Genomic DNA, 19,896 nt, shown 5'->3' with positions numbered 1-19,896 from the left:
ACCCCCTTGGCCGGGCATTTGAGCAGTGCACAACCTGTACGGTCGTACATGGCTGTGCCATTGGAATGAGAGCCTTGCAACTAGTTGCTCTTTGCTTCCCAGTTGGTAGGCCAAGATGATTTTGGCGACCTCTATTCTAATAATATGTTTCATAGGAGCCCTTTTCACTACTGTTCTCCTGTCTCCTGTGGTGGGGGTGTGGGGCACTACTGCTCATAACATACACTAGGAGAAGCCTGGGAGGCTGGGCCCCCAGTGCTGTACCCATTCCACAGTATATGTCTGTGGCTGCTGAGGTCTCGGCCTGTTTCTGGGCTCCTTTCCCTGCCAGAGGATTTTGCTGCCTTGCAGATTCAGGCATCTAGCCTGATGTGGTCACTGATGTAGAAGACTGGCTGTCTTCAGGGAAGAAATGCTGCTCACAGTTTATTTCCCATTTCATTAAGGAGCTTCATGCTTACCTCTCTCCTGTGTCCTCTCTCTCTTGGGACCCCGGGGCCTCCCACAGCCCCAGGTAAAGTGTGTGGGCATTCCTGATTCAGAGGCATTCCTGCAGTAGAAGTGGTGTCACTTCAGTGGAAAGGATGGGTCCTAGGTCTTGCTGGACTTTAGTTCTGGGAACCCTACGGGTGTTCCTCCCTCTTAGCCTGAGGAGACATTGTGAGGAGCACCGGGTTGGGACTTGGGAGATGTGGACCCTGCTTCCACATTTGCCCCAGATTGCTCGTGTGACCTTGGGCAAATCCCACCTACCTCAACTTGAGAAGCCCTTGGAGGACCTTGCCTGTGGTGACCGTTGAGGCCAGCGCAGCCTTACCATCCACAACCCCCAGCTGTGCTTCTGCCACACCTTGTAAGGTTGCCCTCCTCGCCCTCAGTACTGGGAGAGCACTTGCGTCTGAGGACTGCGTTTTATCCTGGAGTGTCTAGTGCATGGGCACAGATGCGTCTGGACTCGATCAGCTGGAATTAGGGTGTCATTCCCTGGGTGCCAAAGGGAATGAAAGGTTTGGAGAGTTTGGGGAGGGAGTTCTTATGAGAAAAAAAAACACGAGAGTTTTTATCTGAGTATGGGAAAGCAGCAATCTTTACCTGGTTCGTTTCAGTCTCAGTATTTGAGGAACCAGTGTCCGGGTGGGGAACCCCTTTTCTTCTTTTGCACAGAAGGGAGGACAACTGGAGGGAGGCTTGGAGTTGGGAAGAGGGGTTGGGTGTGCTTTGGGAGAGCCTCGTCTGTGATAACTGACAGCTGTACTCAGCTTTGCAGTTTACAGAATGCTTTCACTTGCACTGACTTTCCATCCTATCAAGCCACAGAGGCAGGATGAGGGTGGTTGGGTTTTGTTTGTTTGTTTGTTTCTGGAGGAGTGGGGGTGGGAGGCATTTGACAGGTAAAGAAACTGAGGCACAAAATACGATCCGCTCAGGACTGCAGAGCTGGTAAGTAATAGAGCTGTTTCCGTGCTCTCATATGTCCTTGTATGTATGTCATCACTAGAGGCTATGAAATGTTGCACATACGCCTTGGAACCAGGTTAATATTGGGGAGTGGATTTTGCAGCCGAGATAACTCTCTGGGTGGGCTTAGAGGCAACCCTGCTAGAGTCAGAGGGAGTGTGTCCATAACTTAAACCTGGAGAGATCTTTTGGAACACAGCATTCAGGATTGCTCATTTTTCTCCCCCCCCCCCACCCTTTTTGGTTACAACAGTCAGGTTAAAGTTTTCAATGGCCCATTCAGAGGTTTGTATACGTCTTAAAGTTTTTAGTGTTATGATCAGACTATATGTAATCTAGAAGTCCAGAACACTATGCCTGCATCCCCAAGATTTGAGCTTTTCTCATGAACCCATGAGTCCTGAGTCTCTTCCACCTGGTGCTTCTGGAAGGTCATGGGCAGTTACAGGCCCGGGCTTGCAGGTGTGCCGCCACATTCCAGACCGGTGTGCCTGCTGAGAGTTGCATACTGGGTTATGCTATGGTGGAGACTACGTAGGTGGTAACAGAATCATCTCTGCTCTCAGTTTACTGCCTCTAACATCTTTTGTATAGATAGATGTGCCCGTGCCCTGGCACATAGTAGGGGCATGATGGATGTAGGTTTCCTTCCATTTCTGACTTTGGAGGCAAGTCTTAATTCTCAAGAGGTTTCGGAAGAGGTTGAACAATGACCTCGACATTCTGAGAGACGTAAGTTCTTTGGTGCCAGGTGTATCTCCCTTTGGCTCAGCCGTTGACCGCGCTTGGCAATCCCGCTAAGTTTGTTCTTCCGCTTCTGAAGTCCTCAGGTTGCAACACGGGAACTTACGCTCTATCATGGAGGGTGCAAAGCGACACTTCAGTGTTCTGATTCTTTTGTAGCTCATCTATTAAAAAAACCCACAAAGATGAGCTGTTTCCCAGCTGGGAGAAGAAAGAGTAGGCTCCTTCAGGCTGGCAGTTCCATTGAGAGGTGGTGTGCTAGGATGGCATTTGTGATCCCAAGTTCACTTCCAGCCACCTGAATAACAAAACAAATCACAGACAAAGAAAACGGTTGTCTTACAGTCTTGGGGGGGGGGCGCGGGGAAAGGAAACGCTGTTGGTCTTGGAGCTGCAGCTACAAAGAGCAAATCATTCTGTTTGGTTAATTTAGCAGATTAAACCAATTGTTAAACTGACCAATTTAAAAAATGCCCAACTTGCCAGCAGTTTTGTAGCCTGTGATCTGGGCTCCTCCTCTACCGTAGGGGTTCGGGCCTCCTGCAGGAGGGGCTTGGAGGGGAGGGGGCAATGCTGTGCCTTGGAACAGCCCTGGGGGCCTGGAGGAGGATCTCTGTCTTTTCTTTACCCCCCCCAACCAAAAAAAAACCCTCCTTAAAACAAAAGGCTTTTATTTAGTAAACACCCGCATGGCACCCAGCCCAATGCAGTGTCGCAAGGGGGATGGGTGGGGAGTTTGCCTCTTTATTTCTGTGTAAGAGGTTGGGGTGTTGTCAGCTGCTTCTCAGCCTCCGTGCCTTCCCTTACTCTCTTTGCCTTTGTTTCGAGGGCCTTTTGAAGATGGTCCGAGAGGTCCGCTGAGCTGGCCTGCTCTGTCTCTGGTGAGTCTCTACTTGAGCCTCCCCATGAGACTCACTTTCCCAGGCCCCCCGAACTTGCCACTGGAGACCCAGAAAGGGGGCAGGAGAGCCTGGGCCCAGCCGGGCCTGGGCTTGGGTGGCACCTCCCTCGGTCCCCTTCCCACCCGGCGGGGATCAAAGCAGCCTCCTCAGGGAGCAGGGAAATGCCTCTCCCAATAGCCCCACCAGTGAGTAAACAGCCAGGGCCTCTTGCAGCTTTTGAAGCGCGGAGCTTCGGCCCAGAGGAATGCAGAACATTTCATTTTAGGAGTGGACTTAGGTTTCCAGCGCTCTTGGTATTTGCAAATTTGAAACAAATGCCCTCATTTAGCAGCAGGCAGGCTGGGCAGTAAACGGGGGCTGTTTAAGGGCGTTTATGACGGTCACAGGTATTTGTGGGAAGAGGAACCCCAGCAAGTTTGGGAGAGGACAGAGGGTTTATGGTTAGGTGGGTTGTACAAAGGCCCCAGCCAGGTCTCCGGTGGAGGGTTGTTGTTAGGTGCGCTTTGCCATAAAAAGCATTGCTGCCTCCTGCCCCCCAGGAAGTATCTCCTTCTGGCAGACAAAGGGGTTTGGGATGGTGTTTAATCCCCAGGGTTGATGCTCAGGGCCTTGCCCCTCTCACTTGGCTGCCAAAGTATCAGATTTCCAATGAACCCTTCCTTCTCCCACTCCCAGAGCTTGAAAGGCTCATTAAATGTGCTTTATGTATAACAAGTTGGCTGAGAGCTTCCCCCCTTCATTTCCAGCCAGTTTTGTGAGGAAGGAGCTAGGAAAACCTGTTTTCCTTTTGTTGTTTTTGGAGGTAGGATCTGTGAAGGTGCAATTGCAAAAAGACCCTAATTTCAGGAATCAGCAAGCAAGTGTTGTTTGCCCTTGAAGGGGCGGGGCAGCTTAACCAAGGCTGGTCTGTCTGAGGCCTGGCTGCCCCGCGCCAGCCCCCATGCCCCCCGCCCCGACCCCGGAAATTCAGAAATCTGTTCAGGAACTGAGTTCTGGCTTTGCAGCTTGCTCCCCGAGAGACCTTAGTTCACTTCGCCTCTCTGAGCCTCAGTTTCTTGTTTTGTAAGATGGGGATGGTAATACCCATCCCATTAGAGGTCTCGTGAGAATTAAATGAGCTAGTACTGTATTTCACGAACTCTAAGATGCTCTCTCTCCCCCGCCCCAGTTTCACTTCTTTGGTTGTGAGATAATTATGTAATGTTGTGTCTTCGTTTAACTGGTACCATTTCCTTTTTCTGGAACATAAATAATGGTGCATCTTAAAATCAGTGACATCTTTGAAATTCAGTGTATGCAAAGGACTTGTCTGTCCTATTGTGAATACTTGATAAAAGGTAGTTAGAATGTGATTTAGTTACAGACCTGTTTTTGCTTCCTGTCTATTAGTAACTTCCAATTGAAGCTCTCTTCCTTTTAGTCTGGCACATAAATAACAAAGGATGTTTAAGACAGAAGGCCTCATGCTAGGTAATGTGGGAGGGGAGGTGGGGGAACTTCTAAATCCTTAAAAAGCAAGCTATACCCAGAAGATGAGGTAGCTGTCCCTAAGAGGGCAAACAGTCTCTTGTGGAAAGAAAATACCTCTCTTATGGTAGAGTCTCTAGTTATTTATTTAGCCACACCACCTGGCATACGAGATCCCATTTCCCCAACCAGGGATTGAACCTGGGCCTGGGCGGGGAATTCCCCTAGAGTCTCCATTTAAAAAGGCTAAGTTGAGGGACTTCCCTGGTGGTCCAGTGGGTAAGACTCCATGCTCCCAGTGCAGGGGGCCCGGGTTCCATCCCTGGTCGAGGAATAGATCCCGCATGCATGCTGCAACTAAAAAAAAAAAAAGATCCCGCATGCTGAAGCTAAGACCCAGCACAGCCAAATAAATAAAATATTAAAAAAAATTAAAAAGGCTGAGCGGGGAATTCCCTGGCGGTCCAGTGGTTAGGACTTGCCGCTTTTACTGCTGGCGCCAGGGTTTGATCCCTGGTCAGGGAACTAAGATCCCACAAGCCATGCGGCCAAAAAAAAAAAAAAGACATAAAAAGGCTGAGCTATTCCATGGGGGAGACTGGAGACTCACTCCAGGAATGGATTGTCTGGTAGGCAAACTGAGACAGAACCAGAAGGGGGTAATGAACAAGGCAAGGACACAGAGAAGCACCAAAGAGGAGGGGACGCAGTAAATGCCAGGTGCTCAGAGGATGAAGACCTGAGGGGGGCATGCGGGAGACCCACAGCGGGTGGTAGCATGGGCTTCCGCTCACAGCCGTACAGTTGCGTGGGGTTGATCTAACTAAGCTTTGTGGAGACAGCTGGTGCTAATCATTCTGCTTGGTGCTACCCGAGCATTGGCTGGGTGGTGCCGTTCCCCCTCAGGACCCAAGTGGCCCAAAGGCTGGGGAGTTCTTCCTTTGCTTGAGTTTTGGTTCATCTGATAGTGGGATGGATTGGCTGTCAGGTTGGGATTTGGATGGCACATGAAAAGACAAAAATATGTCCCTTTTGTATGTGTTAGTGGATATCGAGAGCAAAGCTTTTTTTCTTTTTTAGTAGATTGCTGTGTAGATATGTGTTTTAGGCACCTCACCTTACAGGAGTTTCAGAATGCATTCTTTCTGTGTGGTTGCCCAGAACTTTAACCCTTGGTAGGTGTGCCCAGCTAGGAAAGGGGCTGATTAAGGGCTCGCCTGGAGGGCAAGAACTCAGAAGTCCCAGGGTCTAGAGACTCAGCCCCTCCATGGAGTCAGTGCTCTTCTTTACTTCCTTTGGGAATGTTTTGAAGGAGAATAAAGTGTTGCAGGTGATGTGCCTTGAACAATCAGGAAGAAGGGCATTGAGGTTAAGAAAATTCCAGTGCTCTTTTCAGGGCGTTTTTGATGATATAAAAATGTATTTTGATAAAACTCTGAAACTTCTGGGGAAGCTGATCTTCCCATCGTCTGTCCTGAGGGCAGGGGTTCTTTTCAAACCAGGTCAACAAATTCTTTGAAGCCCTTTTTGTATCTCAAGCACCCAGAGCACTACCCGCGGGGCCCTCCATTGTCCTAAATGTAACTAGTTGTCCAGTTTGAGAAGCCTTGAGAGGACTTGCCTGGACCTCTCTGGGGCTCCTGCCAGCTGTTGGCCTTGAGGGTGACGGCTGTGGCAGCTGCGTTAACAGCCGTCTGTTCTGGGCCAGGCCGCTGCCTCAGCCTTGGGGAGAGGTGTTGATCAGGCTGATGGGGCAACAAATCCCCCTGAGCCCCAGGTTGGAAATACATTAGTTAAACGTTGCTCTCAGACTCCTGACAAATTGCTTTCAGTTTTTGCTGCCAAAAGAGAACTCTGAAAACGCGGTGTAAATTGGGTTATTGACACTGTCTCTGTTTTTGTTGCTTCCATGAGGTTGGTGGAGGAGGGCGCCAGTCCAAGGGAGCTTTTCAGGTTCCTCTGGTACCTGACATCAGGTGAAGAGGAGGAGGGGGTGGGCATGTGGGGTGAAGTGCCCTTGAATGCAGGAAGTGTGGTGACTGGACTGGCCTTTGAGTTGCCTGGGACCAGCCTCTTTCATTAGATCAAAGAAATACCTTTTGTTTTTCTGCTCACACTTTCCTCTGCCCTGGAGCCAAAGTCGTAAAGAGGTGGAGTTGTGAGGGTCTGCATCTGGTAGTTGGGGTGGTAGGTGGAGGCGGGGCGGTTGGGGGGGGTGTCTTCCCCCCCGCTGTACGCTTCCTGCATCCTGCTCCCACTGTCCTGGTGTGCAGGGGTCTGCCTGGGCTAGCCTGTGCACCCCGGGCTGTGCTGGGCTGCCCTCCCGGTAGGGCCCCACCTGAGCTGGGCTATAAGCTGGAGAAACCAGGCGCACAGAGATGGATTTCACTGCAGGCTAAGTGTTTTGTTGCTGAATCATTTGCATTCATTAAAAGTAGCGAAGGGTGGGCTTCCCTGGTGGCACAGTGGTTGAGAGTCTGCCTGCCGATGCAGGGGACACGGGTTCGTGCCCCGGTCTGGGAAGATCCCACATGCCGCAGAGCGGCTGGGCCCGTGAGCCATGGCCGCTGAGCCTGCGCGTCCGGAGCCTGTGCTCCGCAACGGGAGAGGCCACAACAGTGAGAGGCCCGCGTACCGCAAAAAAAAAAAAAAAGGTAGTGAAGGGTGAGTGATATTGGAGGCTGCTGCCTTAGAGCCTCATTAAGAATTCTTGGGGCCGGGGAGTGGATGGGCGTAGCTCATTCAGAGCTTACTTAACTTCTGACTGCCTTGGGCATGGGCCAGCTGCTAAAATATGAAAAATGTCTGCCCAGAAGCCCCCAGAGCTTGGCCAGACTGCCCTGGCCAAAGAAAACATACACTTACAATTCATTATTTAGCCTCCTCCTGCGAGTTTGCTCGTGTCGCTTCCTCCCCTGGGACCTTGCTGAGTTGGGGGCACAAGCGGGAGCAGGAAGGCTCCTACGCATTTTAAGGGGAAGCTTAGCCTAAAGCAAGTGCTGTCTACATTGACCCCACCCACCCCCTGTTCCCTACTGATGGACTTTAGGCTGTCTCTGAGGGTTTGCTCTTGTAAACAGTGCCACCACAAATATCCTTGTATCTATCTGTACCCTTGTGCTTGTGTACCTGAAGGGTAAATTCCCAGAAGTGGAGCTGCTCTGTCAACGAATAGGAATATATCACAACTGGGTACAGCATTCTGTATTCATGTTATTTTTCTGGGGAGGGTGTTTATAGCTTTCATCAAATTTCTGAATCCCTGCTGTACAGTGGGCCTGTGAAAATCGCACGGGTTAAAGTGTGAAAACTAGTAAGCATGGTTCAGATGTGAGACATTGCTGGGGTGACTGGAGAATTTATCATCCAACCTGGGGCATTGTTAATAATTATGCGAAGACAACCAGCATAAGCCAGGGTTGTTCCAGGTAACTTGGGAGGATGGTAGCCCTTTGCCCACCAAGATCTTTTCCCCTGATCTCTGGGACCATGTATGTTCTCTCTTCTACACCATGGAGCTCTGAATTACCTGCTCCATTTTCTTTTCCATTCTAGCAGCTGTGTTCTTTTTGTTGCTCCCAACTTGATGATGAGCTTGGTAGGGTGGGTCCAGTTCCTGACCTTTGTTTTCCCAGATGCTCAGTGGTTGTTCAAGTTGTTCTTGGATTCCCAAGACCAGAATTTGAGTCCTGGAAGCACTGTAACTTCTGAATTCCATTTCTCTTCTTTTCTTTTTTTAAAAAATATTTATTTATTTATTTGGTTGCACCGGGTCTTAGTTGCAGCAGGCAGGCTCCTTAGTTGTGGCATGCATGTGGGATCTAGTTCCCTGACCAGGGATCGAACCCGGGGCCCCTGCATTGGGAGCGTGGAGTCTTAGCCACTGTGCCACCAGGGAAGTCCCTGAATTCCATTTCTTAATCTGCAGGATGACAATGATAATATCCACCTCACAGAGCTATGGTGAGGGTCTAATGAAGGAACGTTTGTGCAGGGGTGTTGCGGCGTGGCCTTTGTTTGTGGGAGGCAGGCTTCAGGGACACACATATTGACATGTGTTGTCACTCCTTATTGACATAGACTTGGGAGCCCTTGAGCATTGCTGGCTGTAGATTTGTGTTTTGCACTTCTCCAGTTATTACCATCCCTTTAATTGCTCTCGTATCTATTCCCTCCCCTTTTATCCTATTGTCTGTGGCTTTGCCATTTCTCCCTTGGAATACTGCTGGAAAAAAGAAGTGAGTTTTTGAAGGCAGCATCTTTTTTTCCCTCTCAAAAATGTCAAGAAGTCATGCACTTCATGAAACCTAAGATAAAAACATCCAGTGAGTCGCAACAGACTGAGATAAAAAGGAAGCTGACCGAGAAGGATGAAGAAGTAATAAGAGGACTGGCTGAGATAATGAAGGAGTATGAGGAGACAAAAAATGCAATAGCAGAATTCAGTTTCCAGTATTCACTTTAAGGAGCTGAATCAGCACTTCAGTTAATCTAATCAATGTCATGCAGTTGAGGAGCTCTCAGATTCCAGAGGAAAATGTACAGTGAGATGAAAACGATGAAAAAAATGTGATAATTAGAGAAATAGATTCAAGATTTTAAAAAGGAATAAACAAAGGATATACAAGTAGAATTAAAAAGCAGATCCTAAGAGGCAAATAAAACACAATACATAAAACAAAGGAAGAATTGTAGTATTAAAACATAAACCAGATAAAAGCAGAGGTAAATATAGCAGTTAGTATGATAAACTTCAGTGGAATATGTCTCCCACAGAGGTAAGACAAAATTAAGGTTGAGTTAGAAAAGTTTCATGTTCTTTACATGAGACAAACCTGAAATACAGACAGAGTTCATTTTATGCTTTTTTTAACTTTAGACCAACAGCTTAATTTATTTCACTTATTATTTAGGAAAGAATTTTAAGGTTATTAATTTTCTTCTGAGTACAGCTTTGAAATTAATAAATTTGAAATGAAAAAATATAGAATTGGTAAGTTCCATTGCTTCAGAAAAAACAAAAGAAACAAAACTTTGGCCAATGCAGTCAAGAAAAGGAGAGAAATGGTCAATAAGCAAAGCAAGAAAGGAAAAAGAAGCTTTAACCTCATTCCTGGCCTCACAACAATTTCTTGAGGCCAATTTCAACATACTAGGTACCTGGTAGATTCTGGGGACTTAGAGCAGGGAATGAGATGGAACTTACCATTTAGTGGGGAGGGCTTATGAAAATGTGTGCTAATAATGACAGTTGTGGTAATTGCCATGGAAAAGATTTTTTAAGTTACAGAGGGTTACCATGTTCAGTGCTGTGCTGAGAAATCGATGCTAGGAGAGTATAAATTATTGAAATGTAATGAGCCATTGGCATGACTAACTAGACCAGTAACTATTAAAAGCAATTGAAAGATAGTGAGAAAATAAACCAAACACCCCCCACCAAACTGTTGTATCAGAGGGCCTTGAGGGGAAATTTTGAAAAATGTAGAAAATCGAGCCTTGTAGTGCTTTATAGGCAGTCACAGAGCCAAGGAACAGATGGATGGCCACCCCGTGCATGTCACAAAGTTGATATGACCTTGATCCCAAATGCTGACTAACAGTGCGGAAGAGGAAAATACACTACTTAGAAATATTGGTATGAAAGTCTAAAGAAAATATTGGCAAATACTATGTTAAAGATAATGTACCATAAATAATTAGGATTTACTCCAAAAATGGCATGGATGGTTTATTTTAATGTAATTCATCAAAATAAGAAGTCAAAGGAGTCACACAGTTATCTCAGCAGATGTGAAAATGACATTAGATACAAATTAACATCCATTCCTGTTTTTTTTTAATCTTAAACAACAGCTAACGTATTTTAAAATGAAATTATAGGGACTTCCCTGATGGCACAGTGGTTAAGAATCCGCCTGCCAATGCAGGGGACACGGGTTCGAGCCCTGGTCCGGGAAGATCCCACATGCGGCGGAGTGACTAAGCCCGTGTGCCACAGCTGTTGAGCCTGCGCTCAAGAGCCCGCAAGCCACGACTACTGAGCCCACGTGCCACAACTACTGAAGCCCATGCGCCTAGAGCCTGTACTCCGAAACAAGAGAAGTCACGGCAATGAGAAGCCCACGCACCTAAACGAAGAGTAGCCCCCGCTCGCCACAACTAGGGAAAGCCCACGTGCAGCAGCAAAGACCCAACGCAGCCAAAAAAGAATAAATAAATTTTAAAAAATGAAATTTTAATGCTATTCTCTTTAAAGAAGTCACTACATTAAAATAATAAAGTCTCTACTATTTAACATTATTCTGGAAATTGTAGCTGAGATAATACTGTAAGAAAACGAAAGTCAAAGTTAATGCTCTTCGCAGGTGGTGCCATTATTTTTACATGTGAAACCCAAGTATCAACTGAAAACCATTAGAATCAGTAAGAGAGTTGAGTCACTTGGCCAAATACAAAACTACACAAAACCCAGAAGTTTCACTAGTTATCAGCAAGTAACCTTTTCGAAAATACAATGGAAATGTTTATCCCATTCACAAAATCAACAACAATAAGAAAACCCATAAAATACGCAGGTGTAAAGCAATAGAATGGAAACTGTATGTTGAAGGAGTCAGTAAATAACACACTTCTTTCCTCTGAATTTTAAACCAGTGGATGTAGGGAGGAAAGAAAGACAGACAGGAATTAGACAGATGGAAATTAGTGTATCACCTTTATTACAGATAAAGGCTAGGTTGAGGAACAAGGCTGTAATCTCAACAGGATAAGCTTGTCTGATTCATCCCTGAATTAGGGTGTGTGTGTGTGTGTCTGCAGGGGGTATATTCCCCCTCCCCAAGTGGGCAGGAGAGGAAGGATCAGAGCCAAACATACTCGGGGAGACATCACGCCTCCCTGGAACTTCTGGGAGGAGGTGGAGTGAGACTCCAGTGGTACCCCCTCCACTGAAATGGGGAAGAGTTATTCCTCCTTAAAACTTCCTTTGCTCTCTGAGCTCACCAGGGCTTAATCGTTGAAGGCCCTGGACTTCTAGGAGGTGTGGGTGCCTGGGGCGTGGCTCTTCCTTTCAAGGAAAGGGCACAGCTGTCAGCTGTTCCTGCTTCCACCTTCACTAACCACACTGCTCCTTTGTGGGTGCTTCCAGGACACCTGGAGAACAGAGTAGATTTCCCCCTAAAAGGCTCTCGAAGCAAAACAGGACAGTATTTAAATGAATTCCAAGACAGCTTTGCACCCAAGGGTGAAAATTCACTTCCTATCTATTTCCAAGCCCAAATTATGTGCAAACACATTTTCTTCTGAGTAGTTAAGTAACATTTGAGAACAGGAAGCCTCACTGCCCTGTTCACTGCTGTATTCCCAACACTTAGAACAATGCCTGGCACTTAGTAGGCATTCAGTAACTTAATGACCATTCTCAGGGGGGAAAAGTGTAACATGAAATGCAGAAAAGGCCTTATATTAGTGATCTTATTGATTACAAATTAATAAGAAAAAGATAACAGTAAAAATAAACAAGGAAAAAAGTAGACAAGGAAGTTGAACCAGCTAACCAGTGAACATACAAAAGATGGCTTTATGTTGTTAAGAACAGACTAAATGTCTTAAATGAGTAGCAGAATAAAACAAAGTATTATTTTACGTCTCTCAAATTGGCAAAGATTAATAAGTATCAGTGTTGGTAAGGAAGCATAAATTGGTACAGCCTTTTTAAAGAGCAATTTGTCATTTATCAAAGCTCTGAAATTGTGTTCTCTTTGGTCCAGGGGGAGTCCTGTTTCTAGGAAGTCATACTACAAGAAACATTCCCATTACCAATGTGCATAGGTGCCTGTACAGAGAGATTCAGTTGGGGCATTGTTTGTAATGGCAAAAAATTGAAAACCATCTGAATGTCCATGATTAGGGTGTTAGACAAATAGATTTTCGGTCACCGATACAGTGAAATAATATACGGTGGTTGAAATGAATGGGCCAGAACCATGTGAACAGACACGGAAAAATACCTGTGGTTAGCTGTAGGGCAAAAAAAGCAGTTTGCAGAATAGCAGGTGTTAATAGGTTGAATGGTGTCTCCTAAAAGGATATGTTCAAGTCCTAAGCCCTGGGACCTGTGACCATGACTTTATTTGGAAATACGGCCTTTGTAGATGTAATCAAGTAAAGAGATGTCATTAAGGTGGGCTCTAATCCTATGTGACTGGTGATGTCCTTACAAGAAGAGAAGAGACACAGATGCGCACAGAGGGAAGAAGGTCACGTGATGATGGAGGCAGAGTTTGGAGTGATGCAGCCACAAGCCAAGGAGCGCCAGGGATTGCCTGCAACCACCAGAAGCTGGGAGAGAGGCATGGAACAGACTCTTCCTAGAGCCTCCAGAAGGAACCAGCCCTGCCGACACCTTGATTTGGCACCTCTGGCCTCCAGAACTGTGAGAGAATAAGCTTCTGTTGTTTTAAGCCACCCAGCTGTGGTGATTTGTTACAGCAGCCCTAGGAAACTAATAGACCAGGTATGACGTTATCCCATAATCATGCCTTCTGTGAATGTACCGTGACAAAGAGCTTCTTCAGTCCATTTTCTAACCTAACAGCCACCTCCTTGGAAACAGGGACTCACTGTATTGGTGACTTTTTTTTTGTCCGGGGACAGCCTAAGCAGGGTAAACTTATATTTCACCTCCTTTGCCTTCTCCACCCCTCACAAACCAGTGTCCTAGTGGCCTTTTGCTGTGTTCCCCCTCATCATCCCTTAAACTCTGAGCATCCGGAATTACCCTGAGTTCGTGTTTTGTTTTTGTGCTTCTTTTTCTATTTGCCAAGCCCCGTTCCTTCTTTTTTTTTTTTTTTTTTTATTTTTTGGCCACTCTGTGTGGCATGTGGGATATTAGTTCCTTGACCAGGGATTGAACCCGTGCCCCCTGCATTGTAATTGCAGAATCTTAACCACTGGACCGCCAGGGAAGTCCCCAAGCCCCGTTCCTTCTTAAAATCTTGTTTTGAAGAGCCTTCTTCCAGGATGCTTCTCTGCCCCCTTATACCCTCACTCTGAGTTAAAAGCCTGCCTTGTGCACCCACCCATCGTGCACCCACCCATCATGCTGTGTGATAATGTGGTAAAGCCTAGTGATCATGATAGGTTTTCCTTTGGAGCCAGATGACCGGAGATTTGAATCCTGCATTTGTCACTTACTAGCTGTGTTACCTTGAGCAAGTGGCTTTACCTTTCTGTGCCTCAGTTTCCTCATCTGCATAACGGGGGTCGTAGTACCTACCTCACTGGGTGGTTGTAAGCATTAACAATGGGGTTAAAGCTCTCGCAATAGTGGCTGGCACGTAATAAGCGGTCAGTAAGCCTTCGCTATCGTAATTATATGTTTGCTTGTCTGACTCCCCCACTAAACAGAGATACTTAAAGGCAGTAATTGTATTTTTCTCTCTCCATCCCCAGTGTCTTAAAGAGTACTTGGCACATGGTAGGCATTAAATAAATGTTTGTTGAATTAATAATGATAATTAATGTAATTGCCGACCAGGATCCCATATTGGGCTCAACTCTGTTTGGATTCACATCATGCAGGGGCCAGTGAACCCACCACAGATCAGCTGGTATTTCCCAACCTCCTCCAATGGGCAAGGTGTCCACAGTGGATGGGATGGAAGAGTGGGCGTCCAGCCCCTGACCTCAGGGAGCTGAGAAGCTGGTGGAGAAGATGGTGGAAGTGCACGAAACATTAACAACAGCAATATTAGGTCTTAACCGTTTGCGGGAGCAACAGAAGAATGTGCATTCACAGTTAACTATTTCAGCCCGTGTTTTCCAAATTCTTTCTCGAGAGCTTCTTTTTTTAAAATAAATTTATTTATATATTTTTGGCTACTTTGGGTCATCGTTGCTGTGTGTGGGCTTTCTCCAGTTGGGGCGAGCGGGGGCTACTCTTCGTCGTGGTGCGTGGGCTTCTCATTGCGGTGGCGTCCCTTGTTGCAGAGCGTGGGCTCTAGCCGCGTGGGCTTCAGTAGTTGTGGCACACGGGCTCAGTAGTTGTGGCTCACGGACTCTAGAGCGCAGGCTCGGTAGTTGTGGTGCACGGGCTTAGTTGCTCCGTGACATGTGAGATCTTCCCGGAGCAGGGCTTGAACCCTTGTCCCCTGCATTAGCAGGCAGATTCTTAACCACTGCGCCACCAGGGAAGTCCCATAGAGAGCTTCTTTTTAATAATGAAACATAGATCTGGAGGCTTCGTCAGGGTTAGATTTGATTTTTTTTTTTTTCCAGGTATACTTTCTCAGTAGGCACATAACATCTGGTTGTCTCTCTGGAATTAGCAGCCGTCAATAATCATTGCTACATCCAGTATTTCATTAGGGGCTATAAAATGGTGATATTCTGTTTATCAGCTGGAGACTTCTATAAAGATAAACCGCCCCTTATTAACTGTTTGGTTACCCTGAGGTATAGCTGTTCACGAAAGGGAGAGTAAATGCTTCTTGACCAGTTTTTAAAATAATGAGCCTCTCGCCAGGTGTCCTCGAGTGAGTGACATCGTCTTTAAACCCTGCGTGGCAATCCCTGACGCACCGCCGTGATGCCCAGGGAAGACAGGGCAACCTGGAAGTCCAACTACTTCCTTAAGATCATCCAACTTCTGAATGATTATCCGAAATGCTTCACTGTGGGAGCAGACAATGTGGGCTCCAGGCAGATGCAGCAGATCCACGTGTCCCTCCACGGGAAGGCTGTGGTGCTGATGGGCAAGAACACGATGATGGACAAGGTGATCCGAGGGCATCTGGAAAACAACCCAGCTTTGGAGAAACGGTTGCCTCACATCCAGGGGAACGTGGGCTTTGTGTTCACCAAGGAGGACCTCACTGAGATCAGGAACATGATGCTGGCCAATGACATGCCGCCTGCCGCCCTGCAGAGTCACTGTGCTGGTCCAGAACACTGGTCTGGGCCCTGAGAAGACCTCCTTATTCCAGGCTTTAGGCAATACACTAAAATCTCCATGGGCACCATCGAAATCCTGAGTGATGTGCAGCTGACTAAGATTGGAGACAAATTGGGAGCCAGTGAAGCCCCGTTGCTGAACATCTCCCCCTTCTCCTTTGGGCCGGTCATCCAGCAGGTGTTTGACAGTGACAGCATCTGTAACCTTGAAGGGCTCGACATCACAGAGGAAACTGTGCATTCTCGCTTCCTGGAGGGTGTCCGCAATGTTGCCAGCGTATGTCTGCAGACTGGTTACCCAGCTGTTGCATCTGTACCCCCTTCTATCATCAGTGGGTACAGGTGGGTCCTGGCTTTGTCTGTGGACACTGATTATGCCTTCCCACTTGCTGAAAAGGTCAAGGCCTTCTTGGGTGAGCCGTCTGCGTCTGTGGCTGCTGCCACCGCTGTTGCTCCTGCTGCTGCTGCCGCAGCCCCAGCCAAGGTTGAAGCAAAGGAAGAGTCGGAGGAGTCGGACGAGTATATGGGATTTGGTCTCTTTGACTAATCGCCAAAAAGCAGCCGACTCAGCCGGCTTTATTTGTGAAACAAGGAAATAAACGCTTACATCTCTTACCAAAAAATAAAATAAAATAAAATAATGAGTTGGTTTTCTGGCATCCTTCAAAGGTGACCAATGGAGGATTTGGGGCTCTTTTGTTTTTAATTTTAAAAACATTTTTTAAATTTTTTAAATCTTATGATTTGGCATTACCGGTGTCTTTTTAAAAATTTTTTATTGGAGTATAGTTGATTTACAATGTTGTGTTAGTTTTAGGAGTACAGCAAAGTGAATCAGTTATACATATACATATATCCACTCTTTTTTTAGATTCTTTTCCCATGTAGGCTATTACACAGTACTGAGTAGACTTCTCTGTGCTATACAGTAGGTTCTCATTAGTTATCTATTTTATATATAGTAGTGTGTATATGTCAATACCAATCTCCCAATTTATCCCTCCCCTCTGGGCTCTGTTTTTTTGGCGGTACGCGGGCCTCTCACCATTGTGGCCTCTCCCATTGCGGAGCACAGGCTCCGGATGCGCGGGCTCAGCGGCCATGGCTCATGGGCCCAGCCGCTCCGTGGCATGTGGGATCTTCCCGGACTGGGGCACGAACCCGTATCCCCTGCATCGGCAGGCGGACTCTCAACCACTGCGCCACCAGGGAAGCCCTGGGCTCTTTTTTTTTGAACATCATTATGAACTCACAGATTTTAAACTTACCAGTGTGTTAAGGCCCTGTGGTTCTTACCCTTATGAAGCTTATAATGTCCCTTCTTGGCCTCGTGGGAGCCTCTTCAAGCTGGCCCTGAACCTTTTGATGCAGCCCTGCTTGTCTTTGCTCATTTCCTCGTATGATAAGATGTTCCAGGTTCATTTGGCACATTTCCTGCCCAGACCTGGAATCAGGTACTTCTCCAAGGAAGAAGGGCATGAATTTTTTAGGATACTGGTACAATATTACCAAACCACTTTCCAGAAGGACATTATTATCATTTACACTCCCATCTTCAAGGCATGAGGACCATTTTCTCCATATACTCAACCAGTGTTGAGTGTTATTTTAAAAACTTGGCATTCATTTGATAGGGCAGAATGATTTGCATTTCTTATTTGCATTTATGTTCCAATTTGCATTCATTAGGTTACTGGTGCATTGGAATGTTTTCTTATCTTTATTAATCATTTATATTTGTTTTGAGAAGACATGCTGTTTTGACCATGTTACTATTAGAATTTTAGTAGTTATTATGATTGATTTGTAACTGTGTATCAAGGCCAGCAGCCCCTTTTCTGTCGATTGCTAGAAACCATTTTCCTATTTACCATTGAGAGTTGATTACAACTTCTGTTTTATGTAGTCAGATATCTTCCTTTATAAAGCATTTTCCAGTCCTCTCTCATTGGGGACTTCCGGGATCAGAAAGCTGAGCCCTAAGAGTTATCTCCAGGCATTAGTTGGCACCCAAACATTCACTGTGCTGTCCTCACCTAACTACCGTTGGGTCCCTTGAGGCCAGAGGCCTGCCTCCTTCCAACATGGTCTGGATCCATATTTTCACCCAGACAGACTTGCTCTGACTCTTCTTCATATTGAAGGTGGGGGAGTGACTGAATCAACGAGCAACTGCTAATCTGGGCACTGCCTGGAGGTTCCCGGGGCAGTGGGCCAGGGAGCGCAGAGGTCCCAGCAGTCAGCTGTTTCCCTGTGGAGACCCGCTTAAGTGACCCGCCAGCTCCAAGGCTCCATGGGGCAGCTGTGGGACAAAGTTTTGGACCCCAGGGTCTGTTCAGAACCTATACACCCACATGGCAGAGACTGAGTGGGTGGCAAGTCAAACAGGGCAGTCAGCAGCTACAGATGGTCTGCGTGAGAGGGATGCCGACCAAGGCCTACACTGGGTAAGAGGTGGTTGTCATGGGACAGAGGCCCTTAAAAGATGAAAAAAAAAAATCTTGAACATAATAATGACGAGCAAGAATGGCTAAGAGCCCAAACTCATATGATACTTAATACGTGCCAGGCACTGTTCCAAACACGCTACATTGGTTAACATGTGAATTTACTTTTCGCAAGCCTAGGAGGTAGATACTGTTATTAGCACCATTTTATAGCTACAGAAACGGAGACACCGAGAGGATAAACAGCTTGCCCAAGGTCATACGCTTGGTAAGTGGGAGAGGAGAACTGAAGTGCAGACAGTCTGACTCCAGACTCTGAGCTCTTGTCGCATCTCGGTCCTGCCTGTACACTGTGAGCCAGGGCCTTAAAGTGGTGCAGCTCTTCAGACTTCCCAGGGGGCATTTCGTCCCTGCAGGATAAGGAGCAGCTGGCTTTACAGATGGGGAAACTGAGGCCTGAAGGACAGAGTGATTTGCTCAGAGCTGTCTGTGCAAGTCAGATGCAGGCCTTTCTGTAGGTGACACTCATTTGGCATCAAAGTCAAGCTCTTTGAACCTCCTAGGGACAGAATTGCTCTTAGACAGGTACTGACAGTGGTTGCTTTTTTCCCTTTGAGAGGGCTGACCCCTCCGGGGTCTGGTGAACAGGGGGCGTCTTACTTAGGACTTTGCTGGGCTCCTGAGGGCTGTGGAGGCGGGCCTGCTCTCGGGATCTCATGGTCTGAGCCCAGGCTGTGGCCGTTTCTGGAAGTTGACGTCTTTGCCCTTGTGTGAGGAGCAACAGAGTGTGTTCCAAGAGCACCAGGACTGTTGGGTCAGGGGTTCTGAAAAAGTTGGGTAGAAAGTGCCCTGCTGTCTTCTTGCTCCTGGCCTAATGGCTCAGACCATTTTTAGATGTCAGGAAGTGTAACAATATGGTACATTTATCTTGGTGAATAATGGATGAGCGCAGGGAAGGTACTGTATTTTTCCTGGTTAATTATTTACCAGGAGCCTCTAATTTGAGGCTCTCCACTATGAGTGGTCTGAATCTAGAGCCCCTCCTGACTCCTCTCACTCCCCCGGTCTCCCAGCTACAGGTTTGCTGTAACCTTCCGTGTCTGGTGTTACACTGGGCAGCCCCGTGGCCTGTACCCAGGGACTCTCTTGAGTTTGGAGTCCCTGTGGCCACTGGGTTGGATGGCAGGAGGGAGCGGGGAGGACCCTCCCTACTAGAGATGCAGGGAAAGCCCTGTGGGGGGTTTACTTGGCCGGGGGTTGGGGGGGGAAGCTGGGGTCAATGTGGGGCTGGGGGCTGCTCTACAGGCATGGGGAGCCTTTTGTGTGCTTACATGTGTGTGTGCACATATGTGTGCTCTGGGTCTTTGTTTTTCTTGTCCCTTTCTCTGGGTCTCTCTAGGACTGTATGTTACTCTCTGTCTCTCAGTTTGTCCGTGTCTCTCTGTTGATCTGGGTCTCTGTGTCTCTCTGTCCCCGTCCCTCCCCACTCCCTCCCTTCCTCTGCTCCTCCCTCCCTTCCCCCGCCCACACCATCAATCTCCCTCCAGCCCCCTTTTTCTCATCTTCCTGTCTCCCTCTGTCTTTCTCCATCAGTGTCTGCTTCTCTCTCTCTCTCTCTCTCTCTCTCTCTCTCTCTCTCTCTGCGTGACTTTAGAGGCCTGTAAGAGGCACCTCCTGGGATGGAGGGGCAGCCAGTTCCAGACTTAAGTGAAGCCAGATCTTGGTACCTTCCAGACCCTGACTTCAAGATCGACAGAGTAGGCATAAAGTAAACTTTAGGTCTTTGTCATTTTTTTGGCTATTCAGTTATTGCATCAGCCACTCCTAGGGGCTTTTTTTTTTCTTCAGCTATTTGTGTGTGCTTTATGTTTTATAACACCACCCCGCCCCCCGGCCCCCAAAAGTCAGTTATCCCTAGGCTT

The 19,896-nt window shown here is 47.2% G+C and overlaps 1 protein-coding gene and 1 pseudogene across 1 annotated transcript in view; both read left to right on the top strand.

Moving 5' to 3' along the window:
* PTK7 (protein tyrosine kinase 7 (inactive)) overlaps window positions 1-19,896 on the top strand; it is a 59,432-nt gene that overhangs the window by 7,235 nt on the left and 32,301 nt on the right. The window lies entirely within an intron of this gene.
* LOC149748195 (large ribosomal subunit protein uL10 pseudogene) lies at window positions 2,290-16,807 on the top strand (annotated as a pseudogene).

This window comes from Delphinapterus leucas, chromosome 10 (genome assembly GCF_059928025.1).
Source record: "Delphinapterus leucas isolate spDelLeu-1000000601 "Yukka" chromosome 10, BTC_Dleu_Yukka2, whole genome shotgun sequence".
In the NCBI taxonomy this organism is placed as follows: Eukaryota; Metazoa; Chordata; class Mammalia; order Artiodactyla; family Monodontidae; genus Delphinapterus; species Delphinapterus leucas.
The sequence above is the reverse complement of the archived record's forward strand: the minus strand, read 5'-3'. Positions and strand labels throughout refer to the sequence as shown.